This window comes from Hyperolius riggenbachi, chromosome 6, assembly GCF_040937935.1.
Source record: "Hyperolius riggenbachi isolate aHypRig1 chromosome 6, aHypRig1.pri, whole genome shotgun sequence".
In the NCBI taxonomy this organism is placed as follows: domain Eukaryota; kingdom Metazoa; phylum Chordata; class Amphibia; order Anura; family Hyperoliidae; genus Hyperolius; species Hyperolius riggenbachi.
The window spans coordinates 227,116,161-227,139,953 of record NC_090651.1 but is presented as its reverse complement, the minus strand read 5'-3'; the positions used below and the strand labels follow the sequence as shown (position 1 = coordinate 227,139,953).

Here is a 23,793-nt window from a genome sequence, read left to right as displayed (position 1 = left end):
CCACTGTAGTCAGGAAGCCGACAGCACGCTAGTGTTGCATAGCAACACAGCACTGCTGGAGCTGCTGCATGGCCACGCTGTGGACGTCTCCCTCTCCCTAATGACCGCTCTGGATGATGATATATAACAGGGCCACAATCTCTCACTTATTAGCTTTGAGGAAGCCGCAGCAGTCGGCGAATCGCGATAGCACAGGTATGGACTTTTGGGTGCTCCTGGTCTGAGGGACTCTTTCTCTATTCACCTTGCTTTTCATACAGCTCCCCTTCCGGGGTCCTTTGCATTCACACTGTGTATCACTTTGGTGATTCATCTTTATGGTTTTATATACTGTTGTCCTTTTCCTCTTTATGCACTGCACTTTAGATTAGTTGCTATTCTTGCTGTGATTTGATTTTATTATTTTGCACTGTATTGATTGATGAATTGATCTATCCTGCACTTTAACCACTTGAGGACCTCAATGTTAAACCCCCCTAAAGATCAGGCCATTTTGCATTAAATTGGCCACTGCGGGTTTAAGGCGAAGCTGCAGGGCCACTCGACACAGCACACAAGTGATTCCTCCCCCCTTTTCTCCCCACCAACTGAGCTCTCTGTTGGTGGGGTCTGATCGGCCCCCCCATGTTTGTTTGTGTGTGTTTTTTAATAAAAATAAATGTGTTTTTTTTTACTACTGTAACCCCCCTCCCTCCCCCCGCCAGCCAATCCCCATGATCAGCTGTCATAGGCTTCAGCCTATGACAGCCGATCACCTCTGTGTCTCAGGAGGGGACAGCCGTGTCACACGGCTGTCCCCAGTACAGCGCTGCTGCAGATCGCAGCACTGTACATGTAATTAGACGGCGGTTACACCGTCTAACAGTCTCCCGAGTGGCAATAGCCGCTCAGAGACTGAAGGCAGAGCTCCGCTCCACCCACCAAGCATAGATGCGCTTGCGATCTCCTGCAAAACAGAGCCCCAGGACTTTACGCCGATCGGCATTAGGCAGTCCTGGGGCTGCCGCCGCAGCCATGTCCATCGGCGTGACGCGGTCGGCTAGTAGTTAATATAATACATTATATATTGTTTATATAGGAATTTGTATCATGATTATACTGTTGTGATTGCACTAGGCACTTTATTATATTATTATATTGGCACTCATTTTTCCCTCTTAAAGGGACCCCCTATAGATGTAATCATTTGGTTCTATTTGGTATACAGTCCTACCTTTGAACAATGGATTTTTAAGTGTTTTTAATTGATGTTTATAAAGAATATATTGTATTGCCTACATCCAGTCTGGTGCGGAGTTGTTGAGGTATACCTTTTTCCCCAGTTTTGTAGCTGAAATCTCTGAGACAGTTTTTTGTATCCTTCCCCTAAACCATATAAAAATAAATAAATGAATAAATAAATAAACCATGATGGTGAACAATCTTTGTCTTCAGGTCATTTGAGAGTTGTTTTGAGACATCCATGTTTCTACTCTTCTGAGAAAATTAAAAGAGGAGGGAAACATACAATTGACCACCTTTAATACTCTTTCTCATGATTGGATTCACCTGTGTATGTAGGTCAGGGGTCACTGAGCTTACCAAGCCAATTTGAATTCCAATAGTTAGTTCTAAAGGTTTTGGAGTCAATAAACTGACAACAGTGCCCAAATTTACGCACCCACCTAATTTTATTTAAACAATTATTGCGCACTTTCTGTAAATCCAATAAACTTCATTTCACTTCTCAAATACCACTGTGTGTGTCTCCAATATGATACCGTATATTCCGGCGTATAAGACGACTGGGCGTATAAGACGACCCCCCAACTTTTCCAGTTAAAATATAGAGTTTGGGATATACTCGCCGTATAAGACTACCCCTCTTCCAACACACACCAAATTAAAATAAAAATTAAAAAATCATGTACTGGGGCTATGTATGAACAGATACTGGTGCAGTACTGTATGGGTTATATAGTCAATTGACTTGTTGCATTGGTCAACTCTCCCTAAAGAGACACTGAAGCAAAAAAAAAATGATGATATTATGATTTGTATGTGTAGCACAGCTAAGAAATAAAACATTAAAGAGAAACTCCGACCAAGAATTGAACTTTATCCCAATCAGTAGCTGATACCCCCTTTTACATGAGAAATAGAATGATTTTCACAAACAGACCATCAGGGGGCGCTGTGTGACTAATTTTGTGCTGAAACCCCTCCCACAAGAGGCTCTGAATACCGCGGTACTCTGGGCAAACTGCCACAATGTAACAATGTTCACAGACAGGAAATGGCTGTTTAAAGCTGTCTGTAATAGCCAGAGCAGCTAGAAACATCTACATAACTTGCCCACAGTAACAATGTCACCATGTAATACATGTCAGAATGTGAATCTGGGAGAGGAAAGATTTTACAATGAGCAAACACTGACTAAATCATTTATACATAATTATTGTAAAAATGAAGCACTTTTTTTTATTAAATTATTTTCACTGGAGTTCCTCTTTAAGATTAGATACATCAGTGTGATTGTTTCCAGTACAGGAAGAGTTGAGAAACTCCAGTTGTTATCTCTATGCAAACAAGCCATTAAGCTCTCCGACTAAGTTAGTCGTGGAGAGGGTTGTTATCTGACTTTTATTATCTCAACTGTTCCTGGACTATTTACTTTTCCTCTGCTAGAGGAGAGGTCATTACTTCACAGACTGCTCTGAAAGACTCATTTTGAATGCTGAGTGTTGTGTAATCTGCACATATTATAGATTGATGCAATGTTAGAAAAAACACTATATACCTGAAAATAAAAGTATGAGAATATTTTCTTTGCTGCTAATCTTCTAGTAATTATTCATAGTACACAACCAATGCACTATATCATATTTTTTTTTTTCGCTTCAGTGTCTCTTTAAGTAGACTGGTCAGCTCTCCTTGTCTACCTGTTTATCAGAGCGGTATGGAAGAATAGATTGCGCTCCCTCAGCAGGGAGATCTGACAGGCAGTAACAGAATAGGCCGTATCTCCCAGCATCAATGACACCCGGCGTATAAGACGACCCCCAACTTTTCAGAAGATTTTCAAGGGTTAAAAAGTAGTCTTATACGCAGGAATATACAGTATATTTAACTGACATTTTTTACCATAACAACCAACGATTTATACAGGAAAATCATAACAATGAACAAGGTTGCCCAAACTTTCGCATTCCACTGTATATATTCTATAGTGCTTCCGAAGATGTCAGCGCTATATAAATTCATATTAATGTGGTAGGACATTAGACTATGATTAAAATACATAATAATAATATAGTAGGACATTAGACTAGGATTATGTAATGAATTACATTGTGAGCTCCTCTGAGAACAGTGACATGACTATGTACTCCGTGAAGTGCTGCAGAAGATGTCAGAGCTATATAAATTCATAATAATAGTATGGTAGGACATTAGAATATGACTATGGTAGGATTAGATTGTGAGCTCCTCTGAGGACAGTCAGTGACATGACTATGCGCTCTGTAAAGTGCTGCAGAAGATGTTAGTGCTATATAAATATATAATGATAATACGGTGAACAGACTATAGTAGGGATTAGATTGTGAGTTCCTGTGAGGACAGTTGAAAGTCAAAAGAGATAGGAGAGAGATGGGGAGGAGGGAAAAGCAAGGGAGAGACAGCACAAGATGGAAGAGGAAAAGATAGAGGGAACACAATAGGGAAGAGGGTACGGGGGGGGGGGGGGGGGGAGACAGAAATATAGCAAAAGATGGGAGAGGACAAGAAAGGGAGAGTGTGATCTGAAGGAAAGGGTAGAGCAGGTAAGAAGACCTTTTACCTGTCACAGTGGAGAGACGGAATGGGCAATAAATCAGGCAAGCTTGTTTACTTACAAGTCTCTAGTCTGTGCTGGACTCTTTGCTTTCATCTGTTTCTAATGACCCCTGTGTATGTTTCTGTTCTCATAGCACCACTGTCTGGGCCTTCTGCGCAATGTCAGTGATAGCCTTGCTCTTGTCTACGTCACAGAGTTCCCCTCACTTGCTTCACCGCATACTGAGAGCTACAGATCGTTAGCAGCATGGTGGCTCAAAGTGATGATGAGAGAGCCAGCAAGTGATTACTTCCTGTATACGGCTGCCATTCATTACTGGGCACCGCTCATCACGCTGCTGCTGATCGGTGACTTTTTGTATGCAGTGCAGTGAGCGGGAAAGGAGAGTAAGCAGGGACTGTCATCATGCGGGCGGCAGACGGATCAATGGCGGTACGAGGACTCAATCAAAGCACCACACACAGAGTAAATAAAAAACAGCTGATCTGCTGTCAGCTGCAAGCCACCCTAGTTCAAGCCCCGCCCTAAGCCATGGCCTACTTGGCCTGCCCACAAATCCGTCCCTGATTTGACTGCCCTGCTGATCTAGCTTCGGTAGTGTTAAGGTACGTATTCACATTTGATAAAATTGACTGCTTCGGCCATTAATTGTCTGCCTTTCTACAGTGTGTACAATGTACGCTTGACATCACTTTGGATCCCAAATGCTGGATCCTTAATGACCCTCAATGGCTGAGCATGTCCAATTGAAATGTTATTTCTGCTCCCTTCGACAGTGGGAAGCCACTCCGTCATGTGCAGAACATCGTCCCTCCACCCCTCTCCATATCAACAGATTGCATTGCTAGCTGGAATGCTAGAGATGTGTCTGTACAGCATCAATCCCCAATTTGTCATCCGAGGGATCGTTTCCAATTCCCCAATGGGCAAGGATAATTGCTAGTGTGTACGTAGCTTTAGTCAAAGCAATTGATCTACATAGTTTTTCTGGGTCTGTGGCTTAAAGAATTGGAGGCAAAGGATCAGCAGAGCAGCAAGACAATCAACATTGTTTAAAAGGAAATAAATACGGCAACTTCCCTACCCTTCTCACTACAGAATCCCTTTAGCACTTATATATACCCATATTTATTATATACGCATATGCTATAAACACAGTGCAAAATGGTGGGCTAAGCAGCAACGCAATCACTGCCCAATCATGTCCAAAGAGCAAGTCTGAAATTATGCAATTAACAACTTCCCCTAAGGATACAGGATGCACTTCCTTCCTTTCATTCCATTTACAGTTACATCTTATACATTGTTATTTATCATGGACATTATCAGTAGGCATGGCCAAACAGCACAATTTCACATTCACAAAGATGTTAACAAATGTTATCATAAACCAATCGTTTGTGGCAAACTCCATTGACTTTAATGGCTTACAAACTTCTGGGTATCTCTGCAGTCCCAATTTCTTTAAAAAAAAGTTGTAAAAAGTACAAAACCCGGACAGTGACATAGCGAAGGTGGATCAAGTGCGAAATATTCCACAAAAAATGTGTGTTTTACGCAGAGGCTTTATTCATGCATAAATGCCAAAAATCACACGTTTCTAGATTTAAAAAAAAAAGTCTGTAGAATGTCCGCTGCTGTTTCCTGCCTAAAAATTGCAGCCACTTCAGCAGAGACCACAAATGTGTGTCATTGCAAATTTATCTATCACATTTAGAAACTTTTTGTGACCTAAAATTTCAACGTTTTAAATATTTCAACTCAACGTGTCACGCTGCCTACAACTTCACTCTACAGCTAGACCATACTTCCTGCCCAACGAAAAAGAACGCCAGTCCTCAAAGACGCCTGAAATATGTGTCATTCCAAATGTATGTATTACATTTTTAAAAATTGTATGACATCAAAATGTTAAATTTCAAATATGTTATGTCAACTGGTGTACAATGTTGTAACTGCATCCACTGTATGAGTGGCCTGAAAAATATGTGGTGCGAGAAACTCCACTCTAGAGCCACACCATACTTCCTGCCCAATGGAAAATAACGCCAGTCCTCAGAGAGGCCTGTCATTTGTGGTATTGATAAATGATCTATGACATTTTTAAATATTTTATGTCACCAAAATGTTTCCACTCTGATAACACATTAGTTGCAGGCACTGTAGCATAGGCTTGAAGAAGGCGGCAGAGTAAACATTGTTAGTTGCCTCCACTGTATGAGAGGCCTGAAATATCCAGCATTCTATTACTAGAGATGTCGCGAACCTCCGATTTTCGGTTCGCGAACCGGGTTCGCGAACTTCCGCAGAAGGTTCGGTTCGTGGAAAAATTCGCGAACCGCAATAGACTTCAATGGGGAGGCGAACTTTGAAAAATAGAAAAAATTATGCTGGCCACAAAAGTGATGGAAAAGATGTTTCAAGGGGTCTAACACCTGGAGGGGGGCATGGCGGAGTGGGATACATGACAAAAGTCCCGGTGAAAAATGTGGATGTGACGCAAAGCAGCGTTTTAAGGGCAGAAATCACATTGAATGCTAAATTGGAGGCATAAAGTGCTTTACAACATCTTGCATGTGTATACATCAAACAGGGAGTGTAATTAGAGTACTGCTTCACACTGACACACCAAACTCACTGTGTAACGCACCGCAAACAGCTGTTTGTGTAGTGACGGCCATGCTGGACTACTGCGCAACATGGCGTAATTGCTCTTCCTCACTCAGTGATGTCAGGTAATGTGTGACTTCCTTCTCAACTTTCCATGGCATTGTTAAAAAGCTTACGTTTTGTTTTTAATTTACATTTTCTACTTGCTGTGTACTTGTTCAGTACCGCTACAATGAGAATCCTGTGGAGGCGGGCAAGTCTGCCATTGTGACCCCGGGTAATGGCCGGGGAATGAGAGGTTTGAATCCGGTGTGGAGCCTGAGCAACGGCTACCACTACACATCCAAGGAGGGCAGCGGGCAGGCATGCACGCCCGCCCGCCCCGAGGTAGTGACCAAAAATAACAATACAGGAGGAGGACTTTCGAGGCCCTGCTGTGTATTTGAAATGAATATACTTTAAATCCTTTAACGAGAACCAGTTATGGCGGGCAAAGATGACACCACATTCCTTTCACGAGAATCATATGGAGGCGGGCAAGTCTGTCATTTGTGACCCCGGGTAATGGCCGGGGAATGAGGGATGGAATCCGGTGTGGAGCCTGAGAAACGGCTACCACCACACATCCAAGGAGGGCAGCAGGTAGGCATGCACACCCGCCCCGAGGTAGTGACCAAAAATAACAATACAGGAGGCGGACTTTCGAGGCCCTGCTGTGTATTTGAAATGAATGTACTTTAAATCCTTTAACGAGAACCAGTTATGGCGGGCAAAGATGACACCACATTCCTTTCACGAGAATCATATGGAGGCGGGCAAGTCTGTCATTTGTGACCCCGGGTAATGGCCGGGAAATGAGGGATGGAATCCGGTGTGGAGCCTGAGAAACGGCTACCACTACACATCCAAGGAGGGCAGCAGGTAGGCATGCACGCCCGCCCCGAGGTAGTGACCAAAAATAACAATACAGGAGGCGGACTTTCGAGGCCCTGCTGTGTATTTGAAATGAATGTACTTTAAATCCTTTAACGAGAACCAGTTATGGCGGGCAAAGATGACACCACATTCCTTTCACGAGAATCATATGGAGGCGGGCAAGTCTGTCATTTGTGACCCCGGGTAATGGCCGGGAAATGAGGGATGGAATCCGGTGTGGAGCCTGAGAAACGGCTACCACTACACATCCAAGGAGGGCAGCAGGTAGGCATGCACGCCCGCCCCGAGGTAGTGATCAAAAATAACAATACAGGAGGCGGACTTTCGAGGCCCTGCTGTGTATTTGAAATGAATTAACTTTAAATCCTTTAACGGGAATCCGTTATGGAGGGCAAGTCTGCCATTGTCACCGCGGGGAATGAAGGTTCGAAGTGGGAGCCTGCTGAGACCCATGCTGTAGCTGCCCTGACCGTGCTTTGCAGACCAGGCATCTGTGGTCAGATGGACCCTTGAGCCAGCGGAAGACAAACCAAGTCGAAAGCATTTGCCAGGAATGTTTTACGGAGGGCAAGTTTTTTTGCCTTTTTTTTAAATTTTTTGAAAATGATAGATGGTTGTATTTTTAAATTGTTTGAAAGTTTAGATGGTTGTATTTTTAAATTGTTTGAAAGTTTAGATGGTTGTATTTTTAAATTGTTTGAAAGTGTATCCATTCAAGTGCAAGTTATGCACTGACTGCCAGGTATAATGTGCAGTCACAGATGCAGTGAAAGGTATGCAGTGACTGCAAACAGCCGTTTGTGTAGTGACGGCCGTGCTGGACTGGTGCGCACCGTGACGAGAGTGCAGGTGATGGTGGCTTTTCAGCTCATATGCTTGCCCGGCTGATGTAGCTGAATGACAGAACAGTGACTTTCCAGCTGATCAAATTTGGTCTGACCACAATGAAGCAACGACCTTAATATCTTTTGTGTGCCACCCCCACCCGAGACACTCAAATAGCCGGCGGTCATTGCTTCATTGTGATGCGCAAGCCCCTTCACCGCGGCAAGGTAATGATCACGAAGGGGGATGGGCACATGTACACGCACCAGAAAAATTAGTGTAGCGGCCGCTGCTAGCAGCGGCCTTAAAAATTCAGGAATCCGCCTAGAGTCCTGGACCCTGTTGGTAGTGGCGGAGAAGGCAGTCAAGCGGCCTGCAGGCAGAGATGCTGTGTGTGGGGAGTGGACTGACTTAGTCTTCGGTCGTGCAGTAGCCCTCCGTGATCCATTCCTCATTCATTTTGATAAAGGTCAGGTACTGAACACTGTCGTGACTTAGGCGACTTCTCTTCTCAGTAACTATGCCTCCAGCTGCACTGAAGGTCCTTTCTGACAGGACGCTTGCGGCAGGGCAAGAGAGGAGTTGTATGGCAAATTGGGACAGCTCTGGCCACAGGTCAAGCCTGCGCAACCAGTAGTCCAAGGGTTCATCGTCGCTTTTCGCAGAGTCTACATCCACACTCAAGGCCAGGTAGTCGGCTACCTGCCGGTCCAGGCGTTGGTGGAGGGTGGATCCGGAAGGACTATGGCGAGGAGTTGGAGTAAAGAACGTCCGCATGTCCGACATCACCCTGAGATCGCTGGAGCGTCCTGTTCTTGCCTGCGTGGACTTGGGAGGAGGAGGGTTACTGCCAGTGGTACCTTGATTGCGTTGTGCAGCCACATCACCCTTAAACGCATTGTAAAGCATCATCGACAGCTTGTTCTGCAAGTGCTGCATCCTTTCCGCCTTTTGTTGAGTTGGTAAGAGGTCCGCCACTTTGTGCCTGTACCGAGGGTCTAGTAGCGTGGCCACCCAGTACAGGTCATTCGTCTTGAGTTTTTTGATACGGGGGTCCCTCAACAGGCTGGACAACATGAAAGAGGACATCTGCACAAAGCTGGATGCAGAGGTACTCTCCATCTCCTCATGCTCTTCCTCAGTGACGGGACGCAACTCCTCTTCCTCCCCCCAGCCACGAACAATACCACGGGAACGTGGAGCAGCAGAAGCCCCCTGTGATGGCTGCCGCGGTTGTTCTCCTTCCGCCGCCTCTTCCTCCTCTACAGAAACACCTTCCTCATCATCACCATCATTAGAGTCTGACTCCTCTCCTTCCCCACACGACTCCTCTTCTTCCTCCTCCTCCCCCCTCTGTGCTGCCGCCGGTGTTGTGGAAACATCGGGTTCGTGTGTAAATGGCTCCAATGAATCCTGCTGCCCTAACTCTTCTTGTTCACGCTCCTCCACAGCTGTATCCACCACTCTACGCACGGCACGCTCCAGGAAGTAGGCGTAGGGGATCAAGTCGCTGATGGTGCCCTCATCGCGACTCACCAGTTTGGTCACCTCCTCAAAGGGCTCCATGACCCTGCATGCATTTCGCATCAGTGTCCAGTTGTTGGGCCACAACATCCCCATCCTCCCAGATTGTGTCCTTGTACTGTAATGATACAGGTTGTGGGTGACGGCTTTCTCCTGGTCTAGCAGGCGAGAGAACATCAGCAGGGTGGAATTCCAGCGAGTCGGGCTATCGCAAATCAGGCGTCTCACCGGCAAGTTGTTTCTACGCTGAATCTCTGCAAAGCGTGCCATGGCCTTGTAAGAGCGCCTGAAATGCCCACACAACTTCCTGGCCTGCTTCAGGACGTCCTCTAAGCCTGGGTACTTGGACACAAATCTTTGCACGACCAGATTAAGCACATGTGCCATGCAGGGTATGTGTGTCAGCTTTCCCAAATTCAACGCAGCAATGAGATTGCTGCCGTTGTCACACACCACGTTGCCGATCTCAAGCTTGTGCGGGGTCAGCCATTGCTCCACCTGTTTGTTAAGAGCAGCCAGGAGAGCTGCTCCAGTGTGACTCTCCGCTTTCAGGCAAGACATGTCTAACACTGCATGACACCGTCGCACCTGGCATGCAGCATAGGCCCTGGGGTGCTGGGGCTGTGTAGCTGGGGAGGAGATGGCGGCACCAGCCAAGGAGGAGGAGGATGACGACAGCGAAGCGGTGATAGCAGGTGGAGAGGAGGTGGCTGGAGGCCTGCCTGCAAGCCGTGGAGGTGTGACAAGTCGGTCCTCTGCGCAGCCACGTACTCCCTGCTTGCTGCCATCGGTCACCAGGTTGACCCAATGGGCTGTGTATGTAATGTAGTGGCCCTGCCCGTGCTTGGCAGACCAGGCATCCGTGGTCAGGTGGACCCTTGACCCAACGCTGTGTGCCAGAGATGACACCACTTGCCTCTCAACTGCACGGTACAGTTTGGGTATGGCCTTTTGAGAAAAATAATTGCGGCCTGGTATCTTCCACTGCGGTGTACCAATGGCCACAAACTTACGGAAAGCCTCCGACTCCACCAGCTTGTATGGTAATAGCTGGCGAGCTAATAGTTCCGCCACGCCAGCTGTCAGACGCCGGGCAAGAGGGTGACTGGCAGACATTTGCTTCTTCCGCTCAAATACTTCCTTCACGGACAGCTGGGTACTGCTGTGGGCAGAGGAGAAGGAACCGCTCAAGGGAAGAGGCGGTGTGGAGGAGGGTGGCTGTGAAGGTGCAAGGGAGAAAGTGGATGAAGACGATGCACCTGAAGGAGGAAGAGGAGAAGGAGTTTGGCTTGTCTTTTGAGGAGTGCTGCTTTTACTCAGGTGTTCTTGCCATAGCTGTTTGTGCCTTCTCTCCAGGTGCCTTCGTAAGGCACTTGTCCCTACGTGAGAGTTGGCTTTTCCACGGCTCAATTTTTGCTGGCAGAGACAACAGATGGCTTTGCTCCGATCTGAGACACACACGTGAAAAAATTTCCAAACCGCTGAGGCCCCCTGGGGTGATGGCGCTACGGTGGCATCAGCAGCAGCTGACGTTGAAGGGCATGTGTGCTCCCTGGCCATAGCTGGCGATACATGGCACCGGACACTGCCCCCAGCTGTTTCTGAGGACGAGCTCCCTCTGCTTCTATCATGGAGTCGTCTCCTCCTACTCCTCTCTGACTCCTCCTCTGAACTGTCCCCCTGGTCATCTCCTCTACCGGGAACATATGTGCTATCCGTATAATCGTCATCATAATCCTCCTGGCCAGCTGCGCTTTCCTCAGACACCTCCTCAAGTGCACCAACTTCAGGTGGTCCACCATCATCCCCATCCACACACGTTACGTCCATACTATCGCCACCTAACTCAGACGTATGAGGTGGTGTACCTGCGCCTTCTTGTTGTTGTTGCAGTAGTGGCTGGGAATCAGTGATTTCACCACCACCACCAAATAACTCCTGCGAAGTGTCAAATGCAGCGGATGTGGTGCTTGTTGTAGCGCTGGTGGCTGCGGGAGATGAGGTGTTCTGTGTTAAATACTCAATCACCTCCTCACGATTTTGGGAAGTGATGGCACGTGCCTTCTTCTGAGCACTGTATTTTGGGGCAGGTCTGCATGAAATCACAGCAACACCACCTCGCACAGCCACAGATCTGCCGGTGCCTGGTGGCCTTCCTCTGGGTCTGCCTCTACCTCTTCCTCTACCTGGTTTGTCCATTTTGTCCATCTCGGGGGTATGCTAGCTATATGCAGTGAGGTGGGTTCTCACTCAACACAACAAGTAGTTAGATGCAGTGAGCTGGGTTCACTCAACAGTAAAGGTACTTAAGATGCAGTGAGGTGGGTTCTCACTCAACACAACAGGTAGTTAGATGCAGTGAGGTGGCCAGGTGGGTTCACACTCAACACAACAGGTAGTTAGATGCAGTGAGCTGGGTTCACTCAACAGTAAAGGTACTTAAGATGCAGTGAGGTGGGTTCTCACTCAACACAACAGGTAGTTAGATGCAGTGAGGTGGCCAGGTGGGTTGACACTCAACACAACAGGTAATTAGATGCAGTGAGCTGGGTTCACTCAACACAAGGCTAGGTATATGCAGTGATGAGGTGGGTTAAGTAAACACAACAGGTACTGGGTAGTTAGATGCAGTGAGCTGGGTTCACTCAACAGTAAAGGTACTTAAGATGCAGTGAGGTGGGTTCTCACTCAACACAACAGGTAGTTAGATGCAGTGAGGTGGCCAGGTGGGTTCTCACTCAACACAACAGGTAGTTAGATGCAGTGAGCTGGGTTCACTCAACAGTAAAGGTACTTAAGATGCAGTGAGGTGGGTTCTCACTCAACACAACAGGTAGTTAGATGCAGTGAGGTGGCCAGGTGGGTTCACACTCAACACAACAGGTAATTAGATGCAGTGAGCTGGGTTCACTCAACACAAGGCTAGGTATATGCAGTGATGAGGTGGGTTAAGTAAACACAACAGGTACTGGGTAGTTAGATGCAGTGAGCTGGGTTCACTCAACAGTAAAGGTACTTAAGATGCAGTGAGGTGAGTTCTCACTCAACACAACAGGTAGTTAGATGCAGTGAGGTGGCCAGGTGGGTTCACACTCAACACAACAGGTAGTTAGATGCAGTGAGCTGGGTTCACTCAACAGTAAAGGTACTTAAGATGCAGTGAGGTGGGTTCTCACTCAACACAACAGGTAGTTAGATGCAGTGAGGTGGCCAGGTGGGTTCACACTCAACACAACAGGTAATTAGATGCAGTGAGCTGGGTTCACTCAACACAAGGCTAGGTATATGCAGTGATGAGGTGGGTTAAGTAAACACAACAGGTACTGGGTAGTTAGATGCAGTGAGCTGGGTTCACTCAACAGTAAAGGTACTTAAGATGCAGTGAGGTGGGTTCTCACTCAATACAACAGGTAGTTAGATGCAGTGAGGTGGCCAGGTGGGTTCACACTCAACACAACAGGTAGTTAGATGCAGTGAGCTGGGTTCACTCAACAGTAAAGGTACTTAAGATGCAGTGAGGTGGGTTCTCACTCAACACAACAGGTAGTTAGATGCAGTGCGGTGGCCAGGTGGGTTCACACTCAACACAACAGGTAGTTAGATGCAGTGAGCTGGGTTCACTCAACACCACGCTAGGTATATGCAGTGATGATGTGGTTTAAGTAAACACAACAGGTACTGGGTAGTTAGATGCAGTGAGCTGGGTTCACTGAACAGTATACAGTAAAGGTACTTAAGATGCAGTGAGGTGGGTTCTCACTCAACACAACAGGTAGTTAGACTTAGATGCAGTGAGCTGGGTTCACTCAACACAACGCTAGGTATATGCAGTGATGAGGTGGGTTAAGTAAACACAACAGGTACTGGGTAGTTAGATGCAGTGAGCTGGGTTCACTCAACAGTAAAGGTACTTAAGATGCAGTGAGGTGGGTTCACTCAACACAAGGCTAGGTATATGCAGTGATGAGGTGGGTTAAGTAAACACAACAGGTACTGGGTAGTTAGATGCAGTGAGCTGGGTTCACTCAACAGTAAAGGTACTTAAGATGCAGTGAGGTGGGTTCTCACTCAACACAACAGGTAGTTAGATGCAGTGAGGTGGCCAGGTGGGTTCACACTCAACACAACAGGTAGTTAGATGCAGTGAGCTGGGTTCACTCAACAGTAAAGGTACTTAAGATGCAGTGAGGTGGGTTCTCACTCAACACAACAGGTAGTTAGATGCAGTGAGGTGGCCAGGTGGGTTCACACTCAACACAACAGGTAGTTAGATGCAGTGAGCTGGGTTCACTCAACACCACGCTAGGTATATGCAGTGATGATGTGGGTTAAGTAAACACAACAGGTACTGGGTAGTTAGATGCAGTGAGCTGGGTTCACTGAACAGTATACAGTAAAGGTACTTAAGATGCAGTGAGGTGGGTTCTCACTCAACACAACAGGTAGTTAGACTTAGATGCAGTGAGCTGGGTTCACTCAACACAACGCTAGGTATATGCAGTGATGAGGTGGGTTAAGTAAACACAACAGGTACTGGGTAGTTAGATGCAGTGAGCTGGGTTCACTCAACGCAAAGCTAGGTATATGCAGTGATGAGGTGGGTTAAGTAAACACAACAGGTACTGGGGTATATGCAGTACTGGGTAGTACAATGTGCAGCTCCCTGTCACACACACAGGCAGTCAGTCACTGAATGTGCTGGGCTGCTGGCAGTGGCACACACACTATCAATTAGCAAGGCTGTGCATGCAACAAAAGTGTCAGAAAAAAAAATGTACAGGTTGAGCTCTGAAAAGAGCTGTTGCTGGGTGCTTTAAAAGCAATATTACTCAGTCAGGAACAAGCAAAGCAGCCTAGAACCTAACTAATCTGTCCCTAAGAGAAAAAGTCTGCAGCAGCTGTCCCTTTCCTCTCTCTAGCAGACACACAAGTGACTGTAATGGCCGCCGGAGGCTGCCTTATATAAGGGGGGGTGGGGCTCCAGGGCTTACTGTAGCCTGAATGGCTACAATGTGCCTGCTGACTGTGATGCAGAGGGTCAAAGTTGACCCTCATAGTGCATTATGGGGCGAATCATACTTCCGGAAAAGTTCGCCTGGCGCAGGCGAACGCGAACCCCCAATGTTCGCCTGGAACCGTTCGCCGGCGAACCGTTCGGTACACCTCTATCTATTACCAAATTTTTCTGAAGTTATTTTTAAAATGACAATTTTTGACATTATTCGCAGCAGGCACTGTAGCATGGGCCATGAGAAGGCAGCAGGCGGCAGAATAAACATTGTTAGTTGCCTCCACTATAGGAGAGCCATGAAATATCCGGCATTCTATTACCAATAAATTACTTTTGTGCACTGAAGGTGTCTTATAACAGTGATGTAGCCACACACAGATATTGAAGTGAAATGGTAACAGTCAGTACATGTTCCACGTGCAGCAGGCCACGATCAGCAAAGGGATAATGTCACAAATGTGTCACACTTTTTTTTTTTGGGGGGGGGGGTTGGCACACTGATATCAGCAATAGTACAGTATGGTCAGTTACACAAGTGCTGTGACACTGTGTGGGGGTAACACAGCACGTGGTGTGTCACAAATGTGACAATAAATTACTTTTGTGCAGTGACGGTGACCTATAACAATAAATCAGCCTCACACAGTACAGTTACGCAGATGTTGAAATGAAATGGTGGTAACAGTCAGTACACGTTCCACACACAGCAGGCAGTGACCAGCAAAGGGATAATGTGATAATGTCACAAATGTCTGTCACACTTTTTTTTTTTTGGCACACTGATATACGTGATAACACAGTACTGTTGGTCACACAAATGTTCCTGGGATGCTGTGTGGGTGTAACACGGCACGTGGCGCGTTACAAATGTCAGACAATAAAATACTTATGCACAGTGACGGTGGCCTATAATGGTTACCCAGCCACACACAGTACGGTCACACAGATGTTGAAATGAAACAGAACTGAGATGGTCAGTACACGTTCCACACACAGCAGGTAGTTGCCAACAAAGGCATAATGTCACTGTATTTGGTGGGGGTGTTGTGTTGCTACAACATACCACACCACACAAAAGTAACAAATAATAAGTACAGCAGGGTCACTGTCAGTCCTTAAAATTATTTTTTTTTGGTCAGGACTCAGGAAGAGTTCTCAAAAGGACTATTGGTGGGTTTCTAGCTGGTGAACTACAAGTAGCAGAGCATCTAGGAAGCAGGCAGCTACACAACACAATATCACAATACAGCCTATCTCTTAACCATTTACCGCCATCCTAACGTATTAAAACGTCATGCTTACCGCTATTAACAGCAACATGACGTTTTAATACGTCGCGCATTCCCGCCGCTGCTACCGCCGTGTGTCCGCCGCTACCGCCGCCATTACCGTCGGGATCCCGTGCTGGGTGATTGGGGAAGAGGACCGAACAGTCCTCTACCCAATCGCAGTGCCTGGAGTGAATGGACGTGACCGCGAACAGCGGCTACGTCCATTCACATAAACAGGAAATGTAACAGTTTAATAAAGTGTAAAAAAAAAAAAAAAAAAAAAGTGAACACGTCCTATGAGTGTTCACTAGCGCCATCTTGTGGCCAAAAAGTATATTACACCTACAAAATACATACATTTTCAAGTATATACACATCATTAATAAAATTACACTTCCAACCCTCCCCCCCAAAAAAAACACTTGTAAAAAAAAAAATCAGCTTAAAAAAAAAAAAAAAATAGTTGCCTTAGGGACTCAGCTTTTTTATTCTATATTTTATGGGGGAAAATTAATTTTAATTTATTACATAGGGGCTTGTAATTATGGCCAGAACAAACAGAAAAATAACCACTTATATTTCAAAATAATATACTGTCGCCAAACATTGTGGTAGGGACATAATCTAAACGGTTTAATTATCGGGACCACTGGGCAAATAAAACGTGTTTGTTTTATCCACAGGAGAATGTTTAATTTTAAAACTATAAAGGCTGAACACTGAGAAATAATTATTTTTTTTCTTTTTTTTCTGTTTTTCTCATTAAAATGCATTTAGAATAAAAAAATTCTTAGCAAAATGTACTATCCACAGAAAGCCTAATTAGTGGCGAAAAAAACGAGGTATAGATCATTTTCTTGTGATAAGTAGTAATAAAGTTATTAGGGAATAAAAGGGAGGAGCGCTGACAACTGAAAATTGCTCTGGTCCGTTAGGATAAAAACCCTTGGGGGTGAACTGGTTAATGTCCCTTTATCTGCAGCAGCAGCTCCTCTCCCTACACTGACTAATGCAAAATGAAAATGGCCACCGAGATCGTGCCTTTTATGGGGGGAGTGGCCCAAGTGATGGTCAGGTCTGATTAACCGTCCTTTCCCATCTGACTTCACGGTCAAAAAATGGCACTATGGGAAAGTATAGTGTGGCTGCAAACAGCCCGTATCATTCACGCTACTTGCATGCACGTGAGTAGTGCATGTTCGCCGGCAACCATTCCCCGGCGAGAGTGTTCTGCCATTCGTAATCATCAGTGAGTGATCAAAATTTAACTATACCATTGGTGCCTGCAACACATATAGGGCTTGATTCACAAAGCCGTGCTAACTGTTAGCACGCTGGTGAAAAGCCCATTATCACGCCTAAACTCAGTTTAGGCGTGATAAAATAAACTTGCGCGCAAAGTTTTGCGCAAACTTTTACGTGCGCAACGGCATTAAACCCTATGCGAAGTTTCGCACGCTTTTCCTCAAAGTGGTGCTAGCCTACTTAGTGCAATGCTTATCACGGCCAAAAGTCTTTAGGCGTGCTAACTAGGTTAGCACCGCTTTGTGAATCAAGCCCATAGACTGCCATCCCTCCAATCTTAAGATGAAACTTGGACAAGGAGGCAGATAATGACCGCCTCTGCTAAGAATCTAGCAGTGCAACCCCCCAGTCCCCCGCCCCAATGCTCTTTGATGCCTCGGTAGCGATCAGATCAAGATCAATGCCCGAACATGGCTGATCAATCATAATTTCGATTGATTTAAAAATTATTAATCACAGTAGATGACATTTTTTGCTTGAAAGTGGGTGCATCGACAGCGACAATAGATTGACGGCCTTCCATGGGGAAAAACTGGGCATTTAGCCAGGGTCGCAGAGCCAGATACGGACTCCCCCCAAGTTAATCGTGGTCCCCTAGAGCCAAGGTTCTCAACGTGTGGTACGCGTACCCCAGGGGGTACTTCTGATGGTTCCAGGGGGTACTCGGGCTTTATATACTTAACCAAGAATAACACATTCAGTGTTTTAGAAAATGATAAGTCTTATTTGAACAACAACAAATTAGAGTTTTAGCTAATTAAAAGCAATAGTAAATGCTTGAAAATGATTTAGAACCAATTACCATGTACTACGATTAAATATTATTTGTCAAGGGGTACCTGTGATAATGTTTACTATGCTAGGGGCTACTTGGTGAGTTCAGGGTTTTAAAAGGGGTACATACCAATAAGATGTTGAGAAACACTGCCCTAGAGCCCCTGCAGAGCTCTCACCTGTCCTATTGTTTATTTCCATCCCCGAATACCAGTGCCTATTATTCAACGTGACCCAGTAGCATGTTACCAGTACATTCATGTTGCTGGGTCACAGGTGCAAACTGGGATGAAGACAGAAAAACACACAATGTAGGGAGCTCATCAGCCGGACAGGTAAGTGTGCTCTGCTTCTGGGAGTACTCTACAGGGGCTCCCAGGGGTGACATATTAATTGGGGGGAGCCCATCAGCCCGTAACCAAAACCTGTTGACAATATACTACTACAGTGGCTTGCAAAAGTATTCGGCCCCCTTGAAGTTTTCCACATTTTGTCATATTACTGCCACAAACATGAATCAATTTTATTGGAATTCCAAGGCAAAGACCAATACAAAGTGGTGTACACGTAAGAAATGGAACGAAAATCATACATGATTCCAAACATTTTTTACAAATAAATAACTGCAAAGTGGGGTGTGCGTAATTATTCAGCCCCCCTGAGTCAATACTTTGTAGAACCACCTTTTGCTGCAATTACAGCTGCCAGTCTTTTAGGGTATGTCTCTACCAGCTTTGCACATCTAGAGACTGAAATCCTTGCCCATTCTTTGCAAAACAGCTCCAGCTCAGTCAGATTAGATGGACAGTGTTTGTGAACAGCAGTTTTCAGATCTTGCCACAGATTCTCGATTGGATTTATATCTGGACTTTGACTGGGCCATTCTAACACATGGATATGTTTTGTTTTAAACCCTCCCATTGTTGCCCTGGCTTTATGTTTAGGGTTGTTGTCTTGCTGAAGGTGAACCTCTTCCCCAGTCTCAAGTCTTTTGCAGACTCCAAGAGTTTTTCTTCCAAGATTGGCCTGTATTTGGCTCCATCCATCTTCCAATCAACTCTGACCAGCTTCCCTGTCCCGGCTGAAGAGAAACACCCCCAGAACATGATGCTGCCATCACCATATTTGACAGTGGGGATGGTGTGTCCTGAGTGATGTGCAGTGTTAGTTTTCGGCCACACAAAGCGTTTTGCATTTTGGTCAAAAAGTTCCATTTTGGTCTCATCTGACCAGAGCACCTTCTTCCACATGTTTGCTGTGTCCCCCATATGGCTTGTGGCAAACTGCAAACGGGACTTCTTATGCTTTTCTGTTAACAATGGCTTTCTTCTTGCCACTCTTCCATAAAGGCCAACTTTGTGCAGTGCACAACTAATAGTTGTCCTATGGATAGATTCCCCCACCTGAGCTGTAGATCTCTGCAGCTCGTCCAGAGTCACCATGGGCCTCTTGACTGCATTTCTGATCATCGCTCTCCTTGTTCAGCCTGTGAGTTTAGGTGGACGGCCTTGTCTTGGTAGGTTTACAGTTGTGCCATACTCCTTCCATTTCTGAATGATCGCTTGAACAGTGCTCCGTGGGATGTTCAAGGCATTGGAAATCTTTTTGTAGCCTAAGCCAGCTTTAAATTTCTCAATAACTTTATCCCTGATCTGTCTGGTGTGTTCTTTGTTCAGGCAATGTCTATGGGCAACTGACTGCACTCAGACCAAAGGGGGCTGAATAATTACGCAGACCCCACTTTGCAGTTATTTATTTGTAAAAAATGTTTGGAATCATGTATGATTTTCGTTTCACGTCTCACGTGTACACCACTTTGTGTTGGTCTTTCATGTGAAATTCCAATAATATTGATTCATGTTTGTGGCAGTAATGTGACAAAATGTGGAAAATTTCAAGGAGGCCGAATACTTTTGCAAGCCACTGTATATGGCAGTGGTAAATTTGGTCAGTGATTGGTCAATCAAAATTGAATGTGTGGATGAACCATTCATCTGTATAAAACAAATGAGTGCAGCTAAGCCCTCCTTCCACTTGATAAGAAGCTGTAGCCATTGCTAGGTTTTTGGAGATTGTTATTAATGTGCATATGCTGCCATGCAGCATGTGTGATTATTTTCCCACACAAGTATGATGAGATTATTCATTTGTAAATCATCCCCTGCATATCCCCACAAAGGTCACTCCAAGCTTTTACACTCTGGCTATGATGTGGAAGTAGCCCAAAGCCCCATATTTCCTGCACTAATGTACAGACACCTGGGCATGGATAGCATCCTCCCCTGAACTCAACATTCACTTCCTAACCTGCTCCTGTCATCTCCAACTCAAACACATATCTGGCATCCAACCTTTTCTCACTTAGGACACAACTAAAGTTCTTGCTCTTATTAAATTTCGTCTATACTATTGTAACATACTACTTTGTGGACTACTAACTAACAGACTGGCCCCGCTCCAATATGTACTGATCTCGTCTGCTCGTCTCATCTTTCTTCCCGCTCTTCCTCTGCTGCTCCTCTCTGGCAAGTTCTTCATTGACTACCAATTAATCAGAGGATACAGTTTAAACTCTTAACTCTAAATTACAAAGCTCTCCTCAATCTCTCTCCCCTGTACATCTCCTCACTGGTTTCCAGACACCAACCCAATCGCAATCTCAGATCTGCACATGACCTTCTATTGTCCTCCTCTAGAATCACCTCCTCCCATTCAAGTATACAAGATGTCGCACGTGCTTGACCCCTCCTCTGGAATCCTCTGCCACAACACATCTGTCACTCCCCAACCTTTGATATTTTTAAATGTGCCCATAAAACTTACTTTTTCCATCAAGAATATGTTCTACCTTAGGCCAATTCACCTTTTGACCTCTGGCCAAGTTGTACTTCCTAAGAGATAACCGAAAACACACTGCCTCTAGATATAAATATTGTATACTACCCCACCTCTCGTTTTCCCCCATTCCTTTAGATTGTAAGCTCGCAATGGCAGGGCTCTCTCACTCTTTTGTGTTTTTGATTTTGTAACACATTATTCATATTAATTCTGTCACTGTTATTACCAATCCTGTAATTTGTACCGATTCTGTACTTTGGACCAACTCTGTATTTTCTATATTGGCGTATACTATTATCTGTATTATTTGGTACCCCGTGTTTGTTTCTTATTTTGTACAGCGCCACGGAAGATGTTGGTGCTTTATAAATCAATAATAATCATAATAATAATAAAATAATAACTGCTTTTGCTGAACTGCTAAACATTATGTTGACATCAAAGTAAAAGCAGACAATCACTATCCAGCATTTGAAATAATGAGGGGGAGGTGGGGGATTCTGAATGATAAATGTTAGAACTAGAATTTGAGGCTGTATAATTCATGTCTTAAATTAGCAGTATCAATAACAGTCATTAATTTGCAATTAACTAATCGATTAATCTAAAATAACCAAAGTTTCAATAATTAACCACTGATTCATTTATAATTCAACATAACATCTGACTTTGTACCAGCATACAAAAAGCAAAGACTGCAACCAGGATGCTGCTGCAAGACCAGCCTGCAAATAAAAGATTTTGTCAATCAAATCAGATCATTTGGGTGTGGATCGTGCCTGATAATGTGGGGGCCGCTGTAGAGATTGAGGTTATGGGTGCGCCAGGAAGGTAATTTGGATGCAGACGTTACGCTACAGAATATCCCGAACTCCCACTTCCACAATTAGTGGTGGTAGCGGCATTATTTACCAGCAGGAGCAGCAGTAATTTGTTATGGAGTATGGCTACTATGTATGAGGGGTTGGTGACACTCTGCTGAGGGCTGCTGTACATGACTGAACATAGGGAGAGGCCAGGCCAGGCCCACAGAATGGTGCACCTGGTGATGTGGTATGGCTGCTCTGCTGCGCGCTGCTCTGCATGGCTGCAAGAGGGCTCTCTGTGAGGGGGAAACTTGTCACTAAGGGGGAAGAGGGGGAGTCATGATATGTCCCACTTGGGGGGGGGATGGGCAGGAGAGTGTCATGGTTAACTGGCCACACTTTGCTGGGAGTAGGGTTGGAGGGCTAGTTGAGGAGAGTCAGGAGACAGTTTTCTATGGGGTAGGTGGAGGCTGGTGTGAAAGAAATACAGGGCACACTGTTGTTACGGATGGGGTACATTTTTGGGGGAGACCCTGCCACATTTAAAATGTGCTTGTGTGAGGTTTGAGGGGCCTAATGGTTTTCCACGAGCCCACACTGCAGCCCCAGCTCCCTGGGGTCTTCTCTCTGGCCAGACACCCCCCCCCCCCCACACACACACACACACACACACACGCACACACGCAAACAACCCTTCTCCACACATTGCTCCTGCTGCTAAACTCACCTGCCTGCAGTTGAGAGCTGTCACCAATAGGGATGGACAATGCTCAACACATTTTAATTGATTTGGAAATCATTGCATTCTGTTCGTATTTACTCTTTGGAAGTTCCTCATCCTCTTTGGAAGCAAGTTGCCATGTCCCTCTTTTCTTCTCTAATTTACTTCTTTTTTGCCAGATCTATAGTAGTTTACATAATGTATTTACACACTAAAAAGTGGTTAGATTGTGTGATTGAATGTTGTTGGTCCTTATTCAGGAACCCAGATGATGCCGTCCGAAGCAGTCCAGCAGCCCCATTATGATCGGAGTCACGGAGTTGAGTTTCACATCGCCCTTCACTTGACTGATGCTTCCTCCTTCGAAGCCGGCTTTCCAAATAAGGAACAACACCAATATTACTACATTTCATGTCCAGTCTCTTAATAATTTCCTGGTTTACTAACAAATGCTATATTAAAGGAAGATTAGTGATGGGTGGAAGGACAAGTGTGATTTGAAATATCAATATATGACTTTTGCTCATACCTGTATGGAGGTATGATAAAGGCGTGATTGGAAATATGGTTGGAAATGTGGCAAGGGGCGTGGTCTTTTTTCTCAGATACTGTTGATTTGTTCTAAAATGTATTTCTCATCTCAAAAAGTTGGGAGGTGTACCTTAGGTTTTAATGGCTACAGGTTAATCTTAATGTTTTGACATATAATTAAAAAAAGGCCTGTATGTGAATCAACAGGGAGAGACTACTATGGTGTCCAGGAGATTGTCTGCTACATCACTAATCTCACTTTTAGCAACATTGACTCTAGTGTGCCCACATTCTTCAGTGGAAATTAATCATTTTGCATGAGTAGCCAAGGACGCCAATCATATTGGACAATCTCTGGAACTTCCTGGTACTTATGGCCGTGGGTAAGTGGGGGGGGGGGGAAGTGGAGACATTATGCTTTGTAAGATAACTCTTGTTGCCTGCCGTCCCTTTGTGACAATGAGCCTGAATAGTCGTCTTTTCATCATCTGCTTGAAGTGTCAGTATTCACGCTCAGTCTGCAGCATCTGTTCTAGTTTCTCATCTAATTGGGGTTCTCTAAGGAAATGTACAATATATTCCTGTGGACCACATTGACCCGCAGAAGAGGAGAACATGCATTTCTCAGCAAACACAGCCGCTTGTTAGCAGGCCCGTAAATTGCGTGCAACTTCTATCACATTGCTGTTTTTCAATTTAAACAAAAAAAAAATCTGAAAAAAATGTACAACTTACGTATCTTCGTATTTTCAATCCCATAGTGGGAAATATTTGCAAAAGTAGTCTGAGCTCTCTTTTCTTAAGACACAAATGATTTACACGTC

General features: G+C 45.2%; 1 long non-coding RNA gene across 2 annotated transcripts in view; it reads left to right on the top strand.

Annotated features, from left to right (window-relative positions):
* Positions 1 to 23,346, top strand: part of LOC137522669 (uncharacterized) — a 54,043-nt gene extending 30,697 nt beyond the window's left edge. For both annotated transcript variants that reach the window (XR_011022392.1, XR_011022391.1), the window contains 2 exons: positions 5,615 to 5,688; positions 22,699 to 23,346. This is a non-coding gene — a long non-coding RNA (uncharacterized lncRNA). The remainder of the gene's footprint in view (positions 1 to 5,614; positions 5,689 to 22,698) is intronic.
* The last annotated feature ends 447 nt before the right edge of the window (positions 23,347 to 23,793 follow it).